This window comes from Sphaeramia orbicularis, chromosome 9 (genome assembly GCF_902148855.1).
Source record: "Sphaeramia orbicularis chromosome 9, fSphaOr1.1, whole genome shotgun sequence".
NCBI lineage: Eukaryota > Metazoa > Chordata > Actinopteri > Kurtiformes > Apogonidae > Sphaeramia > Sphaeramia orbicularis.
In genome coordinates this window covers 6,872,118-6,898,513 of record NC_043965.1, presented here as the reverse complement: position 1 = coordinate 6,898,513, position 26,396 = coordinate 6,872,118, and the positions used below count along the sequence as shown (strand labels likewise).

Below are 26,396 nucleotides of genomic sequence, written 5' to 3'. Positions count from 1 at the left end.
GACTCTTTCAGCAAAATATTCACTATATAGACAAAAATATTGGGACACGTCAAGTCAACACTTGTAAGATGTCCTGTTTATGCTGATCTGAGATAAAGACATCAATATATGTGATGTTCATTTAACACAGAATCATGTGTTTATTAAGAATTGTTCACAACAGATGATACATGTCTACTTTCAGACCAGACTTTAACCTGACTGTTTTTGTAGCAATTTAATTTTTTTCAATTTTTAACCTTTAGTAGTTGTTTTATCAGCATTTATTATAATGTTATCCTCTGCATTTTGTATTTTTCATTGGAAATCAGGTGTTTCCCTATGTTTAATTTACTGATCATGCAGATGTTCATAAAAGCGTCAAAGGTTATTATATCAAAACAAAACAACGTGGAGAAAAAGTGACTTTTTCAGCAAAATATTCACTATATAGACAGAAATATTGGGACACGTCATGTCTACATCTGTAAGATGTCCTGTTCATACTGATTTGAGATAAAAACATCAATATTTCCTTAAAGTTTAATGGGAGATTTGTCTTCTTAAGTGAGATATGAAGAAAGTAGATGGTTTTGGATTATGGAAGACATGATGTGTCCCATTGTTTTTATCCATATAGTTTATAAACATCAATATTTCCTTAAAATTTAAATGAGAGATTTTTCTTCTTAAGTGACTTGTGGCGAAAGTAGACGGTTAGAAAATGTGGTAAAAAAAATTATTTAAAGTCAGAGCACAAAAAATATTTTAGAAATTCAGAGGCAGAGCATTTAAAATCATAGTCATGGATAAAAAAGCAAAAGAAATGTTGAGAGAAATTAAGTAAAAACCATTGCTGAGGCATTTTTGAAACAAAGATAACAATTTAAACCAAACTAACCACTACAAAGATATTTATCCGGTGTATATAAAACTATATTCTAACATTAGTGGTTATTGTTTTGTATCCCCGACCCCTGTTGGAAAAGAAACACCTGAATTCAACGTGTCCACATACTTTTGTCCACATAGTCTACATATTCTGTACATACAGGGAGATCTTTAACTGTGTTGTAAAGACTGTTTTGTTTTTTTCAATCCCACTGAGCTCGTAGATCAAACTGACAGATGGTTCATGGGTGGCAGTGTTGAGGAAACTCCAGACGTGGTCATGTTGTTATTTGCCTTTTTCTAAATGTTCACTGCTCTGCTTTCCCTTCGGGGGGGGGGGGGTTCAACACACAGCAGGACGGTGGTTGTTTCTGATGAATGTGTGTTGTGAAGGAACTGTCGAAGCGGTAAACTACCTAGATCAGCTCCCTTTGATACAGACTGTTTTCAGACTCCATCTGCTGGGTTATATACACTAAAGAGCAGAAGTCTACCACCATGTTTAGCATGCACGTGGATATACCAGAGCTGAAATGACCCAAATAAATATTTATATTATCTCAAATTCAACTGTGTCACAGAGTCTTTCATTAGTGAAAAGAACCACCAGGTGGATTTTTTTTCATCAAACAGATACAGATGCAACAAATGAACATAAGGAATCCGTGTATCATTCGTTCATTTGTTTTTCAATTTAAAACTAAAAACAAAAAAAACACTCGTTTTTTGGTTTTACATTTTCAAAACCAAAATGAAAAACGGATAACGGTTCATTTTTCTATTTCCTGATTTTGTGCTCAAATGAAAAATGGAAAAAACGGATAACGACCGTTTCATCCGATTTTGCTATTTTCGATATAGTTAAGTTGTCTGACCTGGAAGTAGTCATTACTAGGGAAAAAATAAACAAAGTTTAGTTGAGGAATAATATTGTTAAAATTGCACTAAATTTTCTTATGTTTTTTAATTTAAATTTCAGTTTTTTCAGGGTTTTTTTTTTGGGGGGGGGCGTAGTTTATAAAAGTAAGTATTTTCATAATTTAATGTTTTTTGTTTTTTTTTACACTAAAACAAAGACAAAAATTGGGAGTTGTCGTTATTTATAGGTTATTATGTTATTATTTTTCTGGTCCAGCCCACTGCAGATCAAATTTAGCTGAATATGTCCCCTGAATTAAAATGAGTTTGACACCCCTGTTATAATGGATGGTGCTTGTATGAAAACAGTACTACAGTGACCTCTAGTGGAAGAAAATGGAAAAACAGGTAGGATTGTTATAAAATCACCTAAACTACGTGTATTTGTTTACTAATAAAAACAGTAAATCACCGCAAAGACAAATAAACCTGGGGAGTGTTTTTGCTTCATTTAAACAAAAATATACAAATGTACAGTTTGTTTTTTGAAAAACAGATAGTGTTAAGTGCCACAGGATGTTTAGAGGGTTTTTTCCCTCTTAAACATCATACAGGGGTTGGACAAAATAATGGAAACACCTTCACCTCAAGATGATAATGCCCCAATCCATACAGCTAGAATTGTTAAAGAATGGCATGAGGAACATTCTAATGAAGTTGAGCATCTCGTATGGCCGGCACAGTCCCCAGACCTCAACATTATTGAGCATTTATGGTCAGTTTTAGAGATTCAAGTAAGACGTCGATTTCCACCGCCATCGTCTCTAAAAGAGTTGGAGGGTATTCTAACTGAAGAATGGCTTAAAATTCCTTTGGAAACAATTCATAAGTTGTATGAATCAATACCTCGGAGAATTGAGGCTGTAATTGCTGCAAAAGGCGGACCTACACCATATTAAATGATATTTTGTTGATTTTTTAAGGTGTTTCCATTATTTTGTCCAACCCCTGTATATTTCCTGTATATCCTCTGTTTAGCTTAATACAGTGCTGAAGCCCCGCCCCTTCCACTGTGCCCAATGGGATGTAACTTCAGAAAAATAGTAACTCACAAAGACCCAAACATCCACCACCGACCAAATGTATATCCTGATGTAAAGTGTTAAATACCTGTTGATCCATTAATCCTATCAATACTTGTCAATAATTGGTGTAAAATGCAGTTCTTCATTTTTTCATGGTCATCAGATGTGACCCATTTGGACGTTCAGAGGCTCCGTAGTTACCGTGGAAAAAGCAGAAGTGAGTAATGTCAGTTTTTCCATTAAATCACAAATGAGATGATTTGTTTATTTATTATCGTGTTACGCCCCGGCCTAGGGGTTTACCTAGGCTTGTTCATATTTTCAAAAGTAAACTTAAAACTTATCTTTTTAGTCTAGCTTTTAATTAAACCCTTACTCTAAACTTTACTTTGTTGCTTGTATTTTTATTTGCAACCGCGGGACGGTGGGGGGTTTTGTTGTGAAGCACTTTGTGCTACATGTAACATGTATGAAAAGTGCTATAGAAATAAAGTTTGATTGATTGATTGATCCACCAGGGCGAACATCATATGCTCACTTTGTCCCCTCCCAGCTCCCAAGCACACACGTCAGTCACAAACTAAAATTCACAAGGTTTATTATCACTACTTTTTTTTCAAACAACTAAAGAAGGGTTAGGGGAGGGTGCGGCTAAAACAACAAACAAAATATCTTCTTTACAGTTTAAACTAAATCACCTACTCCAAAATAAATGCACGAAATAAAATACAGCAAACTTGCCTAAACTTCCTAATCAAAAAAACAGGAGAAAAGGTGAAACAAAAAAGAGCCGACCTCCCCTACCAGAAAAAGGATCGAGTTTCCAAAAACATCAATTTACAATTATATACAATCGAATTGTTACACGAGGACACGAAGACTGACGGTCACACACAGAACACAGAGCTGGCAGGAGGCAAGAGAGAGGAGGGACGGAAGCACCAGGGCCAGTTTTAAAGGGGCCGGGCAATCATGCTCCACCAATCAGCAACCTGCAACACAAACAGACACAAAAGGACACAGCACACCTACAGGACGGGGAGAACACACACACTGAACAGAAAACATATGTACAGGGTGGGGAAGCAAAATGTACAATATTTTGAGGCAGGGATTGAAAGACAGTGTATGACCAATTAGTTTATTGAAAGTCATGAGAATTTATTTGCCACAAGAAAATGGACATAATAGAAAATGTTTTTATTCTATGTGTCCTCCTTCTTTCTCAATAACTGCCTTCACACGCTTCCTGAAACTTGCGCAAGTGTTCCTCAAATATTGGGGTGACAACTTCTCCCATTCTTCTTTAATAGTATCTTCCAGACTTTCTGGTAATAGTTTTGCTCATAGTCATTCTCTTCTTTCCATTCTAAACAGTCTTTATGGACACTCCAACTATTGTTGAAATCTCCTTTGGTGTGACGAGTGCATTCAGCAAATCACACACTCTTTGACGTTTGCTTTCCTGATTACTCATATGGGCAAAAGTTTGTGAAAAGGTATGGATAATAGTGTTAGGTATGATTATGACATCAATATATGTTTGGTTTCAAAACAAGTGACGTAGTGCCTGCTGAGAAAAAACAACTAAATGTTCATTGTAAATTTTGCTTCCCCACCTTGTACATATACATATGAATAGACAAATTATGACCCAGGGTCATAACAATCGCGAGATGACACGAGAAGTCGTTCCATAAACATGGTGACCAGCGTAAATATGGTGTTGATTTACAGATATATTCATTATTATTATTATATATTACCCCTCTATCTCGTACTAAATTAAAAAATGATCGGGTTTCCTGGTGTGTCCACACATACCGCAGCATGTTTCTTCTTCTTTGCATGTTGTAGCATCAGTCAACATCTGTTTTTTTTTTTGTTTGTTTGTTTTTTTAATCATGTGACTCCAGTTGCAGAAAAAAGTCTTTCCATTGCAGTTTTGCGTGATATACCATTTGCGCTACACCCAAAAAACCACCTCTTGCCAGCGCAAAAAACTTTTAATTGAAAAATGAGACTTTTGGCAAAATTGTTGTTTTTCCATTATGTAAAATTTTATGCGCATGTTATATTTGCGCAATTTGAGGGTCAATGGAAAAGCGACTTGTGACTCAGTTTCAGTCTCAACTCTTATTTTTACCCCACCATCCGAAAGGGAGACAAGGGGTACTGTTTTGTTTTGGTTTAGTTTGTTTGTTTCTAGCAAATCTATTGGTTGAATTCAGACCAAAGTTGTTTTATAAACTGCTAATGACCCAGAATAGATGTGATGTTACATTTTGGGAACAGTAGGTCAAAGTTCACATTTTTTATGAATTTTTCAAATCTTTTTTTTTTCTCCCATTGAATTATAATGGACGACATATCACATGTCAGTAAAAACATCAACTTTGTTTCAATTTACTTGAAACTTGGCACATATATAGAGGCAACTGGTATGATGACATCAGCACACGCATAGACATGATGTCATCAGCTGGATCGATGACAAAATAAGCTACAATACGTGCGAGAGGCGGAGTTTGTTGTACTTGGCACCACTTGTTTGTTTGTTTGTTTGTTTGTTTGGTTGGTTGGTTGGTTGGTTGGCGGTTTTTTTGTTTGTTTTTTTTTGTTTGTTTGTTTGGTTGGTTGGTTGGTTGGTTGGCGGGTTTTTTTTGTTTCGTTTTTTTTGTTTGTTTGGTTGTTTGTTTGTTTGTTTGGTTGGTTGGTTGGTTGGCATTTTTTGGGGGGGGGCGGGGTTTGGTTTGTTTGGTTGGTTGCTTGCTTGCTTGCTTGGCGTGTTTTTTGGGGGGTTTGTTTGTTAATCGGTTGGTTGGTTGGTTGGTTGGTTGGCGTTTTTTGGGGGGAGGGGTTTGACTTGTTTGTTTGGTTGCTTGCTTGCTTGGCGTGTTTTTTGGGGGGTTTGTTGGTTGGTTGGTTGGTTGGTTGGTTGGTTGGTTGGTTGGTTGGCGGTTTTTTGGGTTTTTTTTTTACAAATTTTTCTAAAGTTGGTGAAAAAATTGAAAGTTAAGACACATAATGAATCCCTACCAAGGTATCAGGGAAGGAGGTGCGACAGGGTTGGAGTTTACTGAGCTCCGCCTACTTTTCCACTTGTTATAAAGACATTTTGATCATGGTCATTGTAAATAATGTTTTTTCCATTTACCAAATAAAAATGGTCTGTCAGACTGTTCTTGCAAATTTTAGTTTAATTGAGGATTTCCAGCAATGTCAATACAGAGAAGATAGCCAATAATGCTAACTGATGACATTTAGTCAAAGCTAGCAACATACCTCAGAGTTCAGTGGTGGATGCAGATGCAGATGGTACCGTGCAAAACTGCTGCAACATTTCCATCGCCTCTAAGCCACACCCACTGATGTATCACCACAGACGACATCAGCTTATAATGACACCGAAACAGCGTAGACATCAGTGGTTAACGTACGATGCTTAGCCACATCGACAATGCAAATATGCTAGCCTCAAAAATACAACCCAACAGGATTTGAAACGTTGTGGTGCAGATATAAATACCAGACGGGCACTTTCACATCGCACCACCCAACGCATCTGGCAGTTTAACACTTACACACCCATGTTAAACATACGCCCAAGGCAAGATGTGATAGCGACGCATGGATAAGCCGGTGGTTATCGCAACCTAACACAGGCAGATGCTGCTTAATGCCATGCAAAAACAAAGGGTTTTCTTCCATGTTCATGCAGGACTAGTCCAACCTGAAGACCCCTAGTGTTTGGAAATTAACCCTTCACGTGTTTTTTACTCAAATTTACCGACATTATTCCTCAGTTTTGACATCAAGGGCGGGTTTAACATTGTTTAGCATCAGAGACCTTCATTTCCTGGAGGACTAAGAAGAACGTCCTTTCTTTGCCGTAGCATAAGCCTCCTGAATTTCCACTTCAGACACTGTTAAAACTTTGATTTGGAATTATCACCAGCGCTGCCTTTGTCGTCCTTTACCAGGAAATAGGATGAAAAACCCAGAGAGCACAGGTGTTAAACATGCTAAACAGGGGGCCAAAAGTCAGAATTCTGAGGGGAAAAAGTCAATAAAGTTGGAATTCTGACTTTTTTATTATTATTCTGAGAGAAAAGTCAATAAAGTCAGAATTCTGACTATTGACTTTTTTCTCAGAATAATATTAAGTCAGAATTCTGACTTTATTGACTTTTCTCCCAGAATAATAATAAAAGAAGTCAGAATTCTGACTTTATTGACTTTTCTCTCAGAATAATAATAAAAGAGTCAGAATTCTGACTTCATTGACTTTTCTCTCAGATTAATAATAAAAAAGTCAGAATTCTGACTTTATTGACTTTTCTCTCAGAATAATAATAAAAAAGTCAAAATTCTGACTTTATTGACTTTTTTTCTCAGAATATTAATTTAAAAAAGTCAGAATTCTAATTTTATTGACTTTTCTCTCAGAATAATAATAGAAGTCAGAATTCTGACTTTACTGACTTTTCTCTCAATAATAATAAAAAAGTCAGAATTCTGACTTTATTGACTTTTCTCTCAGAATAATAATAAAAGTCAGAATTCTGACTATTGACTTTTTTCTCAGAATAATATTAAAAGTCAGAATTCTGACTTTATTGACTTTTCTCCCAGAATAATAATAAAAGAAGTCAGAATTCTGACTTTATTGACTTTTCTCTCAGAATAATAATAAAAGAGTCAGAATTCTGACTTCATTGACTTTTCTCTCAGATTAATAATAAAAAAAGTCAGAATTCTGACTTTATTGACTTTTCTCTCAGAATAATAATAAAAAACTCAAAATTCTGACTTTATTGACTTTTCTCTCAGAATAATAATAAAAAACTCAAAATTCTGACTTTATTGACTTTTTTTCTCAGAATATTAATTTAAAAAAGTCAGAATTCTAATTTTATTGACTTTTCTCTCAGAATAATAATAGAAGTCAGAATTCTGACTTTATTGACTTTTCTCTCAGAATAATAATAAAAGTCAGAATTCTGACTATTGACTTTTTTCTCAGAATAATATTAAAAGTCAGAATTCTGACTTTATTGACTTTTCTCCCAGAATAATAATAAAAGAAGTCAGAATTCTGACTTTATTGACTTTTCTCTCAGAATAATAATAAAAGAGTCAGAATTCTGACTTCATTGACTTTTCTCTCAGATTAATAATAAAAAAGTCAGAATTCTGACTTTATTGACTTTTCTCTCAGAATAATAATAAAAAAGTCAAAATTCTGACTTTATTGACTTTTCTCTCAGAATAATAATAAAAAACTCAAAATTCTGACTTTATTGACTTTTTTTCTCAGAATATTAATTTAAAAAAGTCAGAATTCTAATTTTATTGACTTTTCTCTCAGAATAATAATAGAAGTCAGAATTCTGACTTTACTGACTTTTCTCTCAAGAATAATAAAAAAGTCAGAATTCTGACTTTATTGACTTTTTTCTCAGAATAATAATAAAAAAGTCAGAATTCTGACTTTAGTCTCAGAACAATAATAAAAAGGAAAACAGTCAGAATTCTGACTTTATTGACTTTTTTCACAGAATAATAATAATAATAATAAAAATATATTGGACCTTAATTTTTTTTTTTTTCCAGTGACCCTAATTCTCTTCCCTAAATTTTACATTAAGACAAATAAGAAGTTGTAGTTGTCATTGTTTATAGGTTATTCAACAGGGGTCAAACATGTGGCCGGGGCCCAAACCGACCCGCCAAAGTGTCCAATCCGGTCCCTAGGATGAATTCGTGAAATGCAGAAATTACACTGAAGATATTAACAATCAAGGATGTTAATATGATTTTAGGTCAATTCAATCTAAAGTGGGTCAGACCAGTAAAATACTATCATAATAACTTATAAATTAAAAAAAAAAAAAAGCAAGTTTTCATCTTTAAGTGTAAAACAAATATGAACATCCTGAAATGTCTTAAGAGAATTATGTGGAACTGTACCATTAGATCCTGTTCTGATTAAATAAAAATGTGTTTAGTATTTGTGCATATTTCTGGTGTAATTGAATTTTTCCAGGAAATAATCTTAAAAAAAACCAAACAGAAACAAAACCAAACAGTATCGTGATCTTTCGTGATATATCGTATCGTGATCCTGGTACTGTGATTAGAATCGTATCACCAAATTCTTGCCAATACACAGCCCTAGTCACTATCGATTGTACGTTTTTGTATTATGTGTTTATTATGTCTTGTTTTGTCACAAACTGTGTGTTATGCTGCTTTTCTTGGCCAGGTCACTCTGGAAAATTACATTTACAATCTGAATGAGACTTTTTTTAACCTGGTTAAATAAAGGATATATATGATGCTTCGATAAGGTAACATCCTGGGTTTTCAGTGTCAAGAATGTTGTTTACTCGCTTCCAAACTCAAACGAGATGCATCAAAATGTATAAACTCGCCACCTACTGACCATGAATTGCAAATCTAATAATCTACCTGTGACAAAACAACAAAAAGCAGTTAAATATATCATGTAAAATGGTCTGATGAAAGCACTAAAGCCTTGGATTTGTCCACCTGATGCTATTGGACGATCAGCCTGGCTTCTGCTTAGAAGTCTGTTTTTATTTTCTCCTTTATTTGGTAACGACCGTTTAACAGCGTCGGGTTTGAGCTGAAAAAAATAACACCCGAATTGTCATTAAATATTGATAAGAAAATTATCTCAGAGGTTCACATTTGTCAGTTCGTTACAGCTTTCCTTCCTGGTTCTTCCTGTTGTCGTTGCTTTTAAGCCTGTATTTTATTTATAAGATGCTCGTGTCTGTTCGGTCGTCGTTTTGGAAATATGTGGCTGTAGATGTGTTGAGGTTTGAAGACGTTAGAGTCGATAACTGTCTTGGTGAGGCGACTTAGCAGCGGCGATGAACAGTCGCTTTGGTCAAAATGACAACAGAAGGAAATCCTGGATCTGGTGAATTTAGTGATGCAGAAAGTTGATGCACGTCTGATATGATTTGGATTTTGTTTTTTTTTGTCTAAGCAGCGAACAGTGGTGTTTTTTGGAGGTGTCTGGTGCACTGTCGCCCCCTACTGTTGTTAGATGGAGATACTTTTTAGCAAAAACTGAATAATCTCCATATATATTAGTCATTATTACTTACTATTATCACTTTATTATAACTTTTATCCTGTGATTATTAACCCTTTCATGCATAGTGGACAGTTCTTCTCCAGCTGTTCTCTTATATATTCATGGGTTTTGTTGTTTTAGTTCCATATCAGCCAACACAGCGCCATCCCATACACTGCAATCCATACCATTACTGTGACTTTGCTGTTCTTGGGTAACCTGATCTGCACTAACATGTTTGCGTGTAATCAATTGCTAATTGTTTTTAGATTGTAATTAACAGTTTTCTTAAACAAAAAGTTTTGTTTTTGTTTTTTTTTTTGCATATTATCTCCATGAACTGAGTGATAACTAGTATTAGAGTATGATAAAAGGTGAGAAAACACCAGATTAGTGGCATTAAAAAGGTTTTTATTCCATAGTTTTCACATAGTATATTAGAGCTGCAACCGATTAATCAACTCAAAGTGATCAAAAAAAAATCATTCAACCACAATTTCTCCTGAATCAAAGCTTTGTTTCCTTCATTTCTCTGCTGTTAAATGTTGGTTCCACTGTTGTGTTTCACACAGACGCTTATTGTGACGCACAAAGAAGCTTCAATTCAGGAAAACTGCAATAGAATATCTCCCTTCAATCAATTCGAGTCGATTAATCGAATCGTGAATTTTTGCATTGGCTTCAAGCACCTGATCGATTAATCGATTACAGCTCTAGAGTATATCACTTTCTGATATTGCAATTTAAATATGTTTCTTTGCTTCAAAAATTAAACACATGGCGTCCAAATGAGTGGACATTTTTGAAACTCCACAAAAAATAGGTCCATCCATCCATCCATTATCTTCCGCTTTATCCGGGGCCGGGTCGCGGGGGTAACAGTCTAAGCAGGGATACCCAGACTTCCCTCTCCCCAGACACCTCCTCCAAAAAATAGGTCCATTAAAAGATATGAAATTGCATTCTTTTTTTCATGCCTAAAAAGTAATAAAAACACTCAGGAACAAAATCTTGAGTAAGGTTCTCATAATTCATGCATGAAAGGGTTAAACTACACATACATGCAATTGCCGTTGTTTTATTTTTCCACTATTGTTTTCATAGTTATTGCTATTGCTGTTGTTAGTTGGAGAAAGTTTTTAGTAAAACTGAATAAATCAAATCTTCCTGTGTAAAAGCTTTCAGACAGATGTAGTGGAGTAGAAACATAAAGACAGCATACGTGGAAATGCTGAAGTAACTCGCAAATATAAAATTAATCTTAAGTTGTACAAATTGTCCTATTTATTTTTCTTATTCCTTCTTGTTGTTATTAGTATTATTATTGCTATTATTTCCATACTTATATTACGTATTACTTATTACTATTATCACTTTATTATAACTTTTATCCTGTGATTATTAAACTATACATACATGAAATTGCTGTTTTCTTTTTTCACTACTGTTTTTATAGTTATTACTATTACTGTTGTAATAGCAATAACTGTGTACAATTTTTAGTAACAACTGAATAAATCAAATCTTCCTGTGTTAAAGCTGTCAGACAGATGTAGTGGAGTAGAAATATATAGACAGCATACATGGAAATACTGAAGTAACTCACAAATGCAAAATTATACTTAAGTTGAACAAATTGTACTATTTATTTTTCTTATTGCTTCTTGTTGTTATTATTATTGTTGTTATTATTTACATACTTAGATTACTTATCCATCCATCCATCCATCCTTTATCTTCTACTTCTTCCGGGGCCAGGTCAAAATGCTTTAATTACAGTGCACTTGAATGATTTCAGTTTTATGACATTATTATAAAATGTTCAGTATATTCTACTCATTTGTAGACATAGTCAAAAGTACGAAAAAGTTTAAGTTGAAGGGTTTAAATCACTAAGTTTTAGTCATGACCACACCTTTTTATCTTCGCATTGCATTGTGGGTATTGGGCATGTTGTTGAAAATGTGTTCTTTTTCTGTGCAGGGGTTCAGCGGGGTTGTGGTGTTAGTGTTAATTTGGATTTAATGTGTGTGTGTCAGTGTTTATTGGCCTTTTTGTGTTTGTTTTTGTATTTTTGTAGAGCTGCACCATGAGTCAGAGCCAGAGGAAGAACTATGGCTTTACTGTTCATCTACTATTAGTTTGTTGAAAATAAATCTAATAGTCTTACCATACAAAAAGCCACTTTTATACTGGAAAACTACAATGAATGAACTACCAGCCTAACTTCTATCTACATTATAACATAAAAAGTTGAATAAATCAATGGAGCCACTTATATTGCAAAATATATTAATTTAAATCAACTTGGAATTGAGTCAAATTAATGAACTGATGATATGACGTCTAATGATTATACAAAGCAACGGACATTGCAACAAATTTTAAGTTAAATTAACTTTGCATTTAGTGTGTTGTACTTAAAATAGCAATTCCATGCAAACCAAGCATTTAAGTTTAATACACTCAAGTTTTCATTACTCATTACTTACATATTTTAAGGCAACGGGTTACCTCAGATTGTTTATCCCTCTGGTATCCTGTCCACCAAGGCCCGTACTAAGCACCAAGTGGGCCTTTTTGGCACACTTGTGGAATAATGTCAAAAAAATTTTCATACAGTTTGTTTTTAATTCTTTTGCACTTTTTTCTATTTCATCAACTTGAGCCGTAAATAAAAATACCAAATACTCAATAAATGTTACATTTTTTAACCCTTTAAATGCTGTGTTTGTAATGTAAACAAACCATTTTTTTTGGAGGCAAAAAACAAAAAATAATATTTTTTTTCAATATACTACATAAAAAGTGGATCACATATTATTTGATTTTTTTCATCCTGGCATATGTCAATGATTAACTCCAACACTGGTTAATTTGCATTATTATTTTTTGGCGCTAGGTCAAATGTTCAAAAATACTAACATCTGTCACCAAGTGTGTGAAAAATGCACACCTATAAATCAAACTATTAAATATTATATATTGATTTATTTTTCTGCTCTAATTTGATTTTATTTTTGTGAATCAAGGTCAGCCCTAATCATACATATCAAATAATCATTCATTTTACTTTTTTTTTTTTTTAACCCTTTAGACGATCTCTTTACATCATGATGTCACTACATTTTTTGATGCAAAAAACACAAAATATGTTTTATTTTTCAAAATACTACAAAATAATTGGATTACATATTATTTGATTTCTGCAGCCTGGCATATGCCAATGATTAACAACAACATTAACAACGTGAATAAATTAATTTAGACCCTCACCTCTCAAATGAAGCCCAGATCTCAGTAAAAGCAGGATTTATGCCTTAATGGCTTTCAGATCAAAAACAGTGGTTATCATGGAAGAAATAGTGCGTTTTAGGCACACTTGGGAGACAGATGCTAGTCTTGTAATTTTCTTTTGTTTACAATGTGCACATTTTAGTTGGTGGCCAGAATTTTAAAGATCATGCACAAATGAACAACTTTTGAATTCTAACCTTATTTAAATTGTGAAAAATAATATGAAGTTTTTAACACAAAGTGCAAAGTGTGCCTAAAAAGCACACCCGGATACCAGAGGGTTAAGTAAATTCAATTCATCCAGTTTTACAGTGTGAGGGATTAATGAAGTTCTATGTAATCTAATCTAATCTAGGTAGTTGAGTAAAAGTACTGGACATGAGGCTCTTTAACTTGACTCTGATGTAAACAACACATACATCTCCCCAGTGGCTGGTTGGGAACTGAAACACAACATGGGTATTTGTGCGTTACGCAAAGTTCCCACTTCCACTTTTTTTTATTTTTATTTTTATTTTTTTTTTGAAGCAAACCAACCAACCACTTCAGATTTCCCTCTGCTGCGTTCACTTTCTCCGAATGTTTACTAAAACTGAACAGCTGACTGGTGTGGTTGAGTAGTCGTAGATTTACATGCGGTCACCGATCTGCATCTGTCGTCACTATCAAAACCTTTACGTTTGTGTTCTGAAAGCTTTCAAGATGCAAGATTTGAAGTGTTCTCTAATTCTGAAGAAATAAACAGATAAAAGTCAAAGTCAACACATGAACTGCTTCTTTCTACTCCTGTTCCACTGTATGTGTGAAGGCTTTAGTCATGTTTCAGATTTTGGAGATGAACCCTTTCATGCATTGTGGTCACTCCAGTGGACAGTTCTTCTCCAGCTGTTCTCTTGTATATTCATGGGTTTTGTTGTTTTAGTTCCATATGAGCCAACACAGTGGACACTTATGCAACATCCCATAATACACTGCAATTCATACCATTTCTATAACTTTGCTGTTCTTGATAAGCCTGATCTGCACTAACATGTTTAAGTGTAAATCAGTTGTTATTTGTTAGACAAAAAGAGTTGTTTTTTGCATGTTATATGAGGTAATAACTAGCATTAGAGTATGTTAAAATGTGAGAAAACATCAAATTAGCAGCCTTAAAAATGTCTTTATTTCATTGTTTTCATTTTACTTTCTGATATTGGGTTTTAAATACATAATTCTTTATTTAAAAGATTAAATGCATGGACATTTCTGTAACTCCATGAAAAAAAAAACTTGATCGCAATTTTTTTTTATGCCTAAGGAGGTGTAAAAACACTCCAGAAAAAAAAAAATCTTGACTAAGGTTCTCATAATTCATGCATGAAAGGGTTAAAGCCATTGTTTTGGACTTTTTCGTCTCCTGTCGTCTCACAAAAACCAGAATAACTGAGCTCACGAGCCCGTTCATACTCACACTAATACCCTAAACGTTATCTGATTTCTGGAGTTATCCGATCTGATCTGTTTTCTCAGATAACAGCAGTAATCTGAGTATGAGAACTCAAATTAACACGCCTGGATTTGACCCCAATACTCCGACGTCTTCACACATGTAAACAGGTTAATCTGATTTATTTCAAAATGGAGGAAAATAATCTAAATGTTTTGACATTATTAAAACTATTAAATTATTAAAATGCATCTGTTTTAATATGTTCCTTCCAACTAATCTGGGTTTGCCGTGAGTCCTTGGATTTGTCAGGTGTCTCTTTTTATAAAACTGCAACTACAACATAAAGGACAGGTGACCCACTTCTAATAATAACAAAAATAAAAATGTAATAATAATAATGAATTTTAAGTACATTTTTCTGCTTAGCTATGATTTTTTTATAGAATAGAATAGAATAGAATAGAATAGAATAGAATAGAATGCCTTTATTGTCATTACACATATGTTCAATGAAATTAAAAGAGACAACTCTCTAGTGGTACATAGTGCAAAACAGTTTAAAAGAAAGAAAAGAAAAGTGTAAATATACAGGGTGGGGAAGCAAAATTTACAATGAACATTTAGTTGTTTTTTCTCAGCAGGCACTACGTCAATTGTTTTGAAACCCAACATATATTGATGTCATAATCATACCTAACACTATTACCTTTTCAGAAACTTTGGCCCATATGAGTAATCAGGAAAGCAAACGTCAAAGAGTGTGTGATTTGCTGAATGCACTCGTCACACCAAAGGAGATTTCAAAAACAGTTGGAGTGTCCATAAAGACTGTTTAGAATGGAAAGAAGAGAATGACTATGAGCAAAACTATTACCAGAAAGTCTGGAACACAGGTGTCAAACATGCGGCCCAGGGGCCAAAACCAGCCCTCCAAAGGTTCCAATCTGGCCCGCGGGATGAATTTACAAAGTGCAAAATGCAAAAATTACCCTGAAGATATTAACAGTCAAGGGCATCAAACTCAAAAATAACAGCATAATAACCTAGAAATAATGAGTCCAAATGTTGTTCTTGGTTTAATGTGAGAAAAATAATATGACATCATGCCTGTAAATACAACACCATTTTTTTTTCTCTGATTTATTGCAAAGAACATTAAATTCTGATATCCTTTAATAATAAAATGTCAATAACCTGAACAAATATGAACAACCTGAAATATCTAAAGAAAAATAAGTGCAATTTTAACAATATTCTGCCTATTTTGTGTCTTGGTAGATCTGATATATAATGCACATATATTAATCATAAGTTGAGGCCTAATATTGCTAAAATTTTACTTATTTTTCTTCAGAAATTTCAGTTTTTTTCCAGTTATTCACATCTTTTTTTGTTTTGGATAGAAATGGTTTCATCATTTAATGTTATTTTTTGCACTAAAAAATTTGGGGTTGTCATTATTTATAGGTTATTATGCTATTATTATATTGGTCCGGCCAGCTGGAGATCAAATTGGGCTGAATGTGGCCCCTGAAAGAAAATGAGTTTGACATCCCTGATCTGGAAGATACTATTAAAGAAGAATGGGAGAAGTTGTCACCCCAATATTTGAGGAACACTTGTGCAAGTTTCAGGAAGCGTGTGAAGGCAGTTATTGAGAAAGAAGGAGGACACATAGAATAAAAACATTTTCTATTATGTACATTTTCTTGTGGCGAATAAATTCTCATGACTTCCAATAAACTAATTGGTCATACACTGTCTTTCAATCCCTGCCTCAAAATATTGTAAATTTTGCTTCCCCACCCTGTGTATACAGAATAAAAACAAGCATGTCACCAACCAAGAAATAGTAGAGATAAATATATATTATGTGTTTTTTGTTTTTGTTTTTTGTTTTTTTTTATACTCTGTATTTTAATGTTTTAAATCACTTTTACAGCGCATTAACAACACTAAATAAAATATTTAAAAAAAACAAAACAGGGGAAACACACACAATAGAACAAGGGGGATGTTGTTCCTTATACATTCGACTGCTTTTCCATACTCAATCTGATATCAAGAATCTCTGTCCTTGAATATGATCCGTTTGTCCCATCTTTGCTTAAAAGTTCCCATCTGAATCCTCAGTTGAAATGTTAATTTTTCCATGGAATATATTTCCTCTATCATGTCCAGCCATTGTTGTGGTTGCAGAGGGTCACTTTTGAACCAGTTCCTTGTGACTACCTTTTTGCAGCAAGAATTAAAATTTTAAATAAGTGTCTTTTAATTATGTCATCAGGTATTAGACCCAGGTAGATAGTCTGGGGGTCCATTGGAATTTTATAATTTAAAATATTCTCCATTGTCTGAACAACATGGTTCCAAAACATTTGTGTTTTTACACATGTCCAGAAGATATGCCAGTGGTTGGCATTCATGTGTCCACATCCTCTCCAGGATTGCTGCTGTTTTCCCAGTTGTTTTCTTTTAATATTTGGTGTAATAAAGAAGCGAACGAGGTTTTTCCAGCCAAATTCTCACCAACCTTTAGAGCTGGTGGATGTTAGCTGTGTTTTGCACATAGAATGCCACTCACTTTCAGACACAGTAATATTCAATTCAGATTCCCATTTCGATTTAATGTCAAATGAATTCACTGTCATATCAGTACCGGACTCTTGTATGTTTTGTCTGTCTTGTGTGTCACTTCCTGTTTTATTTTGTTAATCCTCCTCTTGTGTCATGTCTGGTGTCTTTGCTTCCTCTCCCTGATTGTTTCACCTGTGTTGATTACCTGTCTCCGCCCTGATTTGTTCCACCTGTGTCTCATTGTCTTCCCTCCCTTCTGTGTATATAAGCCCTGTGTTTTCCCCTGTCCTGTGCCAGTTCGTATTCCTTCCTTGTGGTGTGATTACCTACCAGCGATTCCCTGAACCTGTTTGTCTGCCTGTCTGTTCGTTCCTGACCCGGTTTGTTCCTCGTTTTCTGAGCCTGCCTGATCCCCATTGGTACCTCTGCCTGATTCTGCTACACTGGTTTTCGACTTTCTGCCTGGACTCACGGTTTGTGCTTTTTGCTTTTCCCCCATGTACCGTTGCCTGTTTTTTGGATCTCCTGTGTATGACCTGGTCTGTCCCCTGACATTTCTCTGCTTGTTTTTAGTCGGGTTCCCCTCGTGTGCTCCTGACCCGGGCAGAGAGCTCACCTTACTGGATTCGGACGTCGTGACGAATTCACGCTGTCTAACCTGCGAGGATTCTCTAAAGCAGGCATGTCCAAAGTCCGGCCCGGGGGCCAATCACGGCCCGCGGTCAGATTTTCTACGGCCCACAGCTTGGGTTTTATATTATATTATTTATGGCCCGCTTGGACTGTTGAACCGAGTACATGAATCATAAAAGGTTCCAAATGCAGTTCCTCCTTTCACCTCATGGTGGCAGCACCACTCTAACTCTATCTGGCTCTGTGACCTCGCCGTGAACCTTTTTCGCTAATTTCTAACCACGGCGCCTGTAAATAAAAAAACGAAAGTTGACAGTGAGGGCTGCCGCTTCCAGGAGAGATGGATATTACAATTTTTTTTCACTGAAAATTGAGGCAATTATGTTTGCGTAATTTGTCAAGAGACTGTTGCCTTGTTTAAGAATTCAATGTAAAGAGACACGAGCAGACAAAACATGCTAACGCATATGACAAGCTAGCAGGGAGTGAGCTGCTTTCAAGCATTCAAGATGCTTTAAACTCACAACAGTGACTCTTCATGTGAACATGTGAGTTCAATGAATTCACCACCAAGGCAGGATACCAAGTTGCCAGGTTAGTTGCCTCTAACTGCTGGTGTTATGTACTTGTAGATGTGACACAAATATTACTTTCTGAATGATTTTGTGAAAGACAAGAGTAAGAGTCATATGTTTTCATCTTAAACGTTAACAGACTTTGCATTACTGAGTAATATATGAGTAATGATTACTCATATAAGTCATGTTTAAAATGAATGTGGGGTTAAGATTTTTATCAACTTGGAAGTTTAAGATACTCCATACAGTTTGTTCTATGTTATCTGACTCCAGATGTGAAAGGAAGGCAGAACTGTTTTTTTTTTGTTTTTGTTTTTAATTTGTTCACACCTCAGTGGCTTAGATTTGGTTACATTGCCATTTAAAAAAACGATATTGTGACAATGAAAATAAAATTGTTGTAGAACAGCGCATTTATATGTAATTTTTACTGTTTAAAAAATGTCTGAAAGGACCACTGGCCCCTGGCAATGTCCACATTATCAGATCTGGCCCTCTTGAAAAAAAGTTTGGACACCCCTGCTCTAAAGAAACCTTTTTGTGAACTGTTAATTCTGTCCGTGTTTAATAAACACTCATTAACTTTATTCCCGTCTGTTGGTCGTGCATTTGGGTCCAAGTCTTGTGTCTCTGGTTCTAACATTCACACCGTTACATTTGTGTAGACCCTGATATAATTTAGACACAGTCTTAGTGGGTGTGTGTTTGTAAGCTCCTGTGAAGACCTTAATCAGTTCGCTGCCCTCTGATAAATTACTTTTAATCTCTGTCAAAAAAATGTTTTACCTGTAAATATCCATACTGATCCTTATCCTACAAATTATATTGTTTTTTAATTTTTTCAAATGATTTAAAGGTTTTCCCCTCAATGAGTGTACAAATGTATTATGTGGGGTTTTACCTGTAATTAGTATTTTTACATCACTTTTTTGGTGCTTTTGCTTAACCCATAAAGACCCAGTGCTACTTTGGTGGCAGTTCCAAATTATTTTTTTCTCTATAGTTAACTTTTCTTAAGTGATTTATTGCCATTTATTATGACATTATCCTCTGTATTTTCCTTTTTTTCAGTGTACATCAAGTATTTTACGATATTTAATTTACTAATTATGTGGATGTTCATAAAAGCTCAGATTAAAGTTGAGGGTTATTATATCAAAAACAAAGAAAACTGAAGAAAAAGTGACTGTCAGAAAAATATAACATTAACGGAAAATAAAGTGTCTCCATCCACTGTCATTGATCCAACTCCATGGGTTTTATCAGTGAATCAATGTTGTAGAAGATGACGGTGTTTCTGTGTTCACTACGGAGCCTCTGAACATCCAAATGGGTCATATCTGATGACCATGAAAAGATGATAAACTGTATTTTACAACGATTATTTCCATGGATTGGTAGGATTAGTGGATCAGAAGTTATTAAACATTTTACATCAGTAGTTTTGGTCGTCGGTGGCTGTTTGGGTCTTTATGGGTTAAATTGTATTTTAATTCTATTATATTTAAACACAGGATTTGCACATTCGTATATTTGCAGATGACTTTTTACTTCTGTCCTCATATATTTTTTCTCTGACGGTTGTTTCGCTGCAGCAGAGAATCTCTTTGTCAAACGCTGACAGATGTGAAATCCACTGTGTTTCAGTAAATCGTTGCACAATCTAGTTTTGGTCAGTCGTGCAGAAAATGCCACTGAAAATGTCAGCATAAATAAAAAGGAACTGAGGATCCTTTTCTGCAACATTTTTCTTACCCCAATTTGCATTTATTGGATTATAGTTTTTCTTCTGTCTTTTCTCGTCTGCGTTAATGTGATACTTTGACTTTCTGTGGCATTGGTTTGTGATGATTTATTCTTATTTCATTCCTTCCTGTGTGTATTAGTGGGCGTCAACTTAATTTTGGGTATTCGTTTTTGCCATAAACTTGGAATAATTTTGTTTTTAGACACATTGTTCTTCTCATTCCCATTTAACCCTTTCATGTACACTGGTCACTACAGTAGACAGCTATTCTACAGCTGTTCTCTTATATATTCATGGATTTGTTTGTTTGTTTGTTTTTGCACAAAACTTTATAAAAGTTTTAAGACACTACATATCTTGTCTGACATGAATTGGTAACATCGTGTAGATATCCCCTGAGCATGCTCTGACCCCCAGAACTACAAACGCACCCCCCCCAGATTTCACACAATTTATCTGTAAATACATGTTTCTTCATTTCAAAAATTAAATGCAAGGTGTCCAGCTGAATGGACATTTTTGCAGCTTCATGTAAAATATGTTCATAAGATCATTTTTATTAGTAGTAGTAGTAGTAGTAGTAGTATGCCTCTTTTTAACTTTATTTTTTGTTTTTTATATAGTTTTTGTTTATTTATTTATTTATTTGTCATAAGAAAATTTTCAGTTGCATTGTTTTTTTCATGCCTAAAGAGGAATAAAAACACTCAAGAAAAAAAATCTTGATTAAGGTTCTCATAATTCGTGCATGAAAGGGTTAATCACCTTTGACTTGGTGTGATGATTACATACTGAATCCCAGTTACACTTAAGAATAAATCACATAGTCACAATCATTTCAGGAAAAGAGGTAATTTAGTCCAACGTTATACAGTCGCAGAAAAAAATTACACTGGTCAACAAGAAATTTATTGTTTAAGTTTTTGGAGCTGATTTAGGATAATTTTGGTGTGCTGAATCCAAAAATCACATGAATTTTGCTCAATCAGGTCAACTTTCTGAACTATGCTACATATTGGCTTTTTAACATTTTTGCTTACATTTATGGGCATTTTCACATCATATGATACAAAATTCTGTCCTATTTCTTACAATAAACGAGATCTGAAGATTTGACTTTTGCCAATTTATGATGAATGTTTTTTTTTAATATTACAGGTAAATGAAATGGCTTCGACTAAAAGATCTTGCAAAAATAAGCCTGACGTATTCTGCTACATCTGCGCTGAATACACCATTGTACCTAACAGGAATCAAGTCACAAGTTTCATAAAGTGTGCTTACCAATCTTATTTTGGTATTAATTATTATATTTTGTGAGAAGATCAAATTTTTCAAAATCAAATTAGCAAAAAAAACCTGACCTGATTGAGAAAAACAGATGTCATTTTTGGATTTAGCGGTGCAAAATGGTCCTAATTCAGCTGAAAAAACCTAGACAACTTGCAAAAAACATTTTTTTGTAACCCAGTGTTATTAGACCATTAAAAGTCATTAAAAACAATGGTTATACAATCCAGTACTAACTCCTGTGTGTATCATGTGACTAAAACAGACAGAAAAGAAATCATGGCATGTCTAAAAGCACTGTTTTTGTCAGTACAATGAACATAGATACTGATGGAAGAACTGAAGTGATTTTGGTTATCATCAAGAAAACATGTTAAATGGATAGATATCAGCTCTGACATTAAACTACTATGAGCTACTTTTGTTGTTATCATTACATTTGTCCAAACAAATGTACCTTTATTTGTACCAGACATTAAAATGTACAAGAAATTGAAGAAAATAAGGGGTGGTCTAAGAATTTTTCCGCAACTAATCAGTTGACCTTCACGGATCACGTTGCCTCTGTCACCCGATCATGCCGTTTCACTCTGTTCAACCTAAGAAAGATCAGGCCATACCTAACCGAACAGGCCACCCAGCTCCTGGTGCAGACTATGGTTATCTCCCGTCTTGACTACTGCAATGCTCTTCTAACGGGCCTCCCAGCTTGTGTTGTCAAACCACTACAGATGGTCCAGAATGCAGCAGCGCGTCTGGTCTTCAATCAGCCTAAAAGGGCACATGTCACCCCCTTACTCATTGAGTTACACTGGCTACCCATAGCTGCCCGCATCAAATTCAAATCTTTAATCCTAGCCTACAAATTCTCCGTGGGTCTGCTCCTGTCTACTTAGGTGCACTAATAAAAGCTTATGTCGCCCCACGACCACTCCGCTCGTCTGGGGAACGTAGTCTGGTGGTCCCCAGACCTTGTACAAGACAATCCAGGCTCTTTTCATGGGTCGTTCCACGTTGGTGGAACGCTCTACCAAGTGCTACAAGAACAGAGTCATCCCTGCCTATCTTCAAGAAGCTCCTGAAGACCCAGCTCTTCCGAGAGCACCTCCTATCCTAGCACTTTCAAACATTCCATTTTAAATATTCTAATAAGGTTTTTCCCAGGACAACCACAGATTCTTTCACGATTATCTCTGGACCTGCTGCGGTGGTCCGGCCTCTTCCCTGCCCTCATCATCACCACTCACTTATCCTCAACCGCCTCCATGTGTCTCCCCCTACTCCCCCCTTCTCCCCCTCTTCCCCAGTCCCTATCTCTATCGCTCTCTCTTTTTCCCCTTCTCTACCCTCTCTCTTTAACCCCAACTGGTCAAGGCAGACGGCCATCCTCCAGGAGTCTGGGTCTGCTCGAGGTTTCTGCCTGTTAAAGGGAAGTTTTTCCTCGCCACTGTCACCAGTCACAAGTGTTTGCTCCTGGAGGATTCTGTTGGGTTTCTGTAGAATTGACTTAGAGTCTGGTTTTGACCAACTCGATATATAAAATGTCAAGAGATAACTTTCTTGTGATCTGGCGCTATATAAATAAAATTTGATTGATTGAGTGATTTAATTGGTTTCCCCTGTAAGTCGCTTTGGAAAAAAGCGTCTGCCAAATGCGTAAACATAAACATAAACATAAACTGTATGCAACAGTGTCCGTTTTTCTTTTTTTGAACTCAGACCTCAGGACACTAAACATAAATATTCCATCATTTTCACACTGGTATGGAATAGTCAATCTAAAATATCACAGCTTCTATCACTTCTGCACATAACAGTGATCTGTAATTTAACCTGTCACATATTTAAGCCACATATTTAACTCCGTACTTGCCTGAAAACACCTGTGATCATCCAGAATACTGTGGCAGAAGTTTGGTTTTCTACAACATGTAAGATGGTGCTGTCAGACCACTTCAATTAATGATAACAATGAAGATTTTCATGCAGGACTTTTTCCTGTAACAGTGTGTTTTTATCACAATGTACTGCTACTATTACTTAAAGGTGTTGTGTCAGATTTAGGGGCGTTCAGGAGGATCTGAAAGCATGAGTAGAATGTGATTTTATTAGTGCGTAGTCATAAAAGTTAATAGATTTTAAATGTATTTTCATGTCTATTCTGTTGTTTTTACTTGGTATTTTTATTTCACTGTTTTTAAGTGTACAGCTGCTTTTATGTCTTTTTAATCTGTTCTTGTATTTTATTCTATTATTTTGCTTTTTATTCTTCTGTACAGCACTGTTTTAATCGCACAGCTGTTTTATGTTTTTAACGGCTTACATCAAAAAAATTATCAAGTTATTTAACCCTTTCATGTATACTGGTCACTACAGTGGACACTTATTCTACAGCTGTTCTCTTGTATATTCATGGATTTTGTTGATTTGTTTTTGGGTTTTTTTTACACATATCTTTATTAAAGTTTTAAGACATTACATATCGTTTCTGACATGGATTGGTAACATTGTGTAAATCTCCCCTGAGTGTAATAGTTTTCACGCAAATATCAGTAAATGCATTTTTCTTCGCTTCAAAAATTAAATGCATGGTGTCCAGCTGAGTGGACATTTTTGCAACTTCATGAAAAATAGGTTCCTAAGAATTGTTTTTTTTTATTACTATTACTATGTTTTTTTAAATTTTTTTTTTTTTTTAACTTTTTAAAAATTTATTTATTTTTCATAAGAAAATTTTCAATCACATTGTTTTTTTCACACCTAATAAGGAATAAAAACACTCAGGAAAAAAATCTTGATTAAGGTTCTCATAATTCGTGCATAAAAGGGTTAAACATAAACTCGTCCCTCTGTTCCTTATGATTTGTGTATTTGTGTCTTTGCAGTGCAAGAAATGAACAAGTCATTTCGTGGTGGTTTCTCTCTTGATTTCACAGCAGAATGTGCGACGGTATTAAACTGAACTGTGTCAGTGAAGGAGTAGAGCTCAAAACAGCTGTCAATCAAACGGGATTCCGCCTTTCGACTGATCCTCCAATCAGCACGTGGAAGCCCGCCATCCAGCCCGGCCGAGCTCCGCCCACAGCTCCATTCACACCCAGAGACGCCGAGCATCTGGGGGCGGGACAACATCAATGCATTTATCCAATTACTGTCGAGTTTTGAGGCAATGAATAAAACTGTTCCACTCAGTCCCATTGAAGTGCATGGACGCTGAGAGTCTATGAACAAATGCACTGAGCAGAGATGGAGGAGAAAACACACACGGGAATGGAGGAGAAGTGAACAACATCCAGTCTGTTGATTTGTGATAAAGCTGATTCTAAACGAACTCGTCTGTGAGATGAACGTGTTCTAACACATTTGGAGTCAATGAAATGTCAACACAACCGAACATATTTAACCATTAATTTTCATAATTATAGGGGAACCCGAGCTTCCCTTACAGTCTGTGAGAAATCACCTCTGGTTTTTAATCTATTCTTGTATTTTTCTTTTCTTTTTGTTTTTTTCCCCTGTAAGTCATTTTTGAAAACAGCGTCTGCCGAATGCATAAATGTAAATGTAAGAAAATAAGACTTGCTGTTACTGTGAGAGGTTTTTGCCTACAGAGTGAGTCCATTATATGCAGTGCGTTTACATGCACAGCTCGACTAAACCATGCAATTATTCTGTTGTCTTTGTCCCAGTCTACATGCACAGGAGTGCAACTGATTTATTGCTGCAGTCATATCACCTCCACTACAATAGGTGGCGATATGCTCTTTCTGCTCATTACCCTACACAGACTGCAACGATAGTCAATAGCGAGCTAGCACGTTAGCAACCCAGAGGTAAACTGGAACCACAATGGACAACGCTGGAAATCTGTACATACAGGGTGGGGAAGCAAAATTTACAATGAACATTTAGTCGCTTTTTCTGAGCAGGCACTACGTCAATTGTTTTGAAACCAAACATATATTGATGTCATAATCATACCTAACACTATTATCCATACCTTTTCAGAAACTTTGGCCCATATGAGTAATCAGGAAAGCAAACGTCAAAGAGTGTGTGATTTGCTGAATGCACTCGTCACACCAAAGGAGATTTCAAAAATAGTTGGAGTGTCCATAAAGACTGTTTATAATGGAAAGAAGAGAATGACTATGAGCAAAACTATGACCAGAAAGTCTGGAAGATACTATTAAAGAAGAATGGGAGAAGTTGTCACCCGAATATTTGAGGAACACTTGCACAAGTTTCAGGAAGCATGTGAAGGCAGTTATTGAGAAAGAAGGAGGACACATAGAATAAAAACATTTTCTATTATGGACATTTTCTTGTGGCAAATAAATTCTCATGACTTTCAATAAACTAATTGGTCATACACTGTCTTTCAATCCCTGCCTCAAAATATTGTAAATTTTGCTTCCCCACCCCGTATACTTTGTGTCCGCTTTACTTTTTTTGCAGAGGAGATGCATGATACATGACTCTGGGGTCAGGATTTGGGTCAGAACACCAGGTCCTGGTTCAGTCCGACTGGTGTGTTTCCATACAGGAGCAGATGCACCGTAATTACATTATCTAGGTGTGTTCATCCCACTATTAGACATTTAAGTGGAGCTAACATTTTTAGATGTACTTTAAACCTCCTAAGACCCAGGAAATGTCAGCAAAGTACAAGCTTTTTTAGTGTTTTATTAAATAAGTGCCTGTTTTGGAAACATCATGATGCAACAGTTTTTTCAGATGCAGTTTTTAAAATGTTTATGGAATGTCCTTTGTGGTGGACAGTTTTCTTTTCTTTTTTTTTTGTATAAAGTTGTGAAACTCTTGTCCACAATTTTGGACAGAAAACCCATACCTGGGTCTTATGAGGTTAAAGTCCAGTTTTAGTTGGATTAATGGAATAATTCAATTTTTACGTGTC

General features: G+C 35.3%; 1 long non-coding RNA gene across 1 annotated transcript; it reads right to left on the bottom strand.

Annotated features, from left to right (window-relative positions):
• Positions 1–1,075: 1,075 nt before the first annotated feature.
• On the bottom strand, positions 1,076–24,758 carry LOC115425138 (uncharacterized). The gene is made up of 3 exons (XR_003936192.1): positions 24,741–24,758; positions 14,819–14,826; positions 1,076–1,189 (listed from the first exon to the last, which is right to left on the bottom strand). It is a non-coding gene; the product is annotated as an uncharacterized LOC115425138 (long non-coding RNA).
• Positions 24,759–26,396: the final 1,638 nt, after the last annotated feature.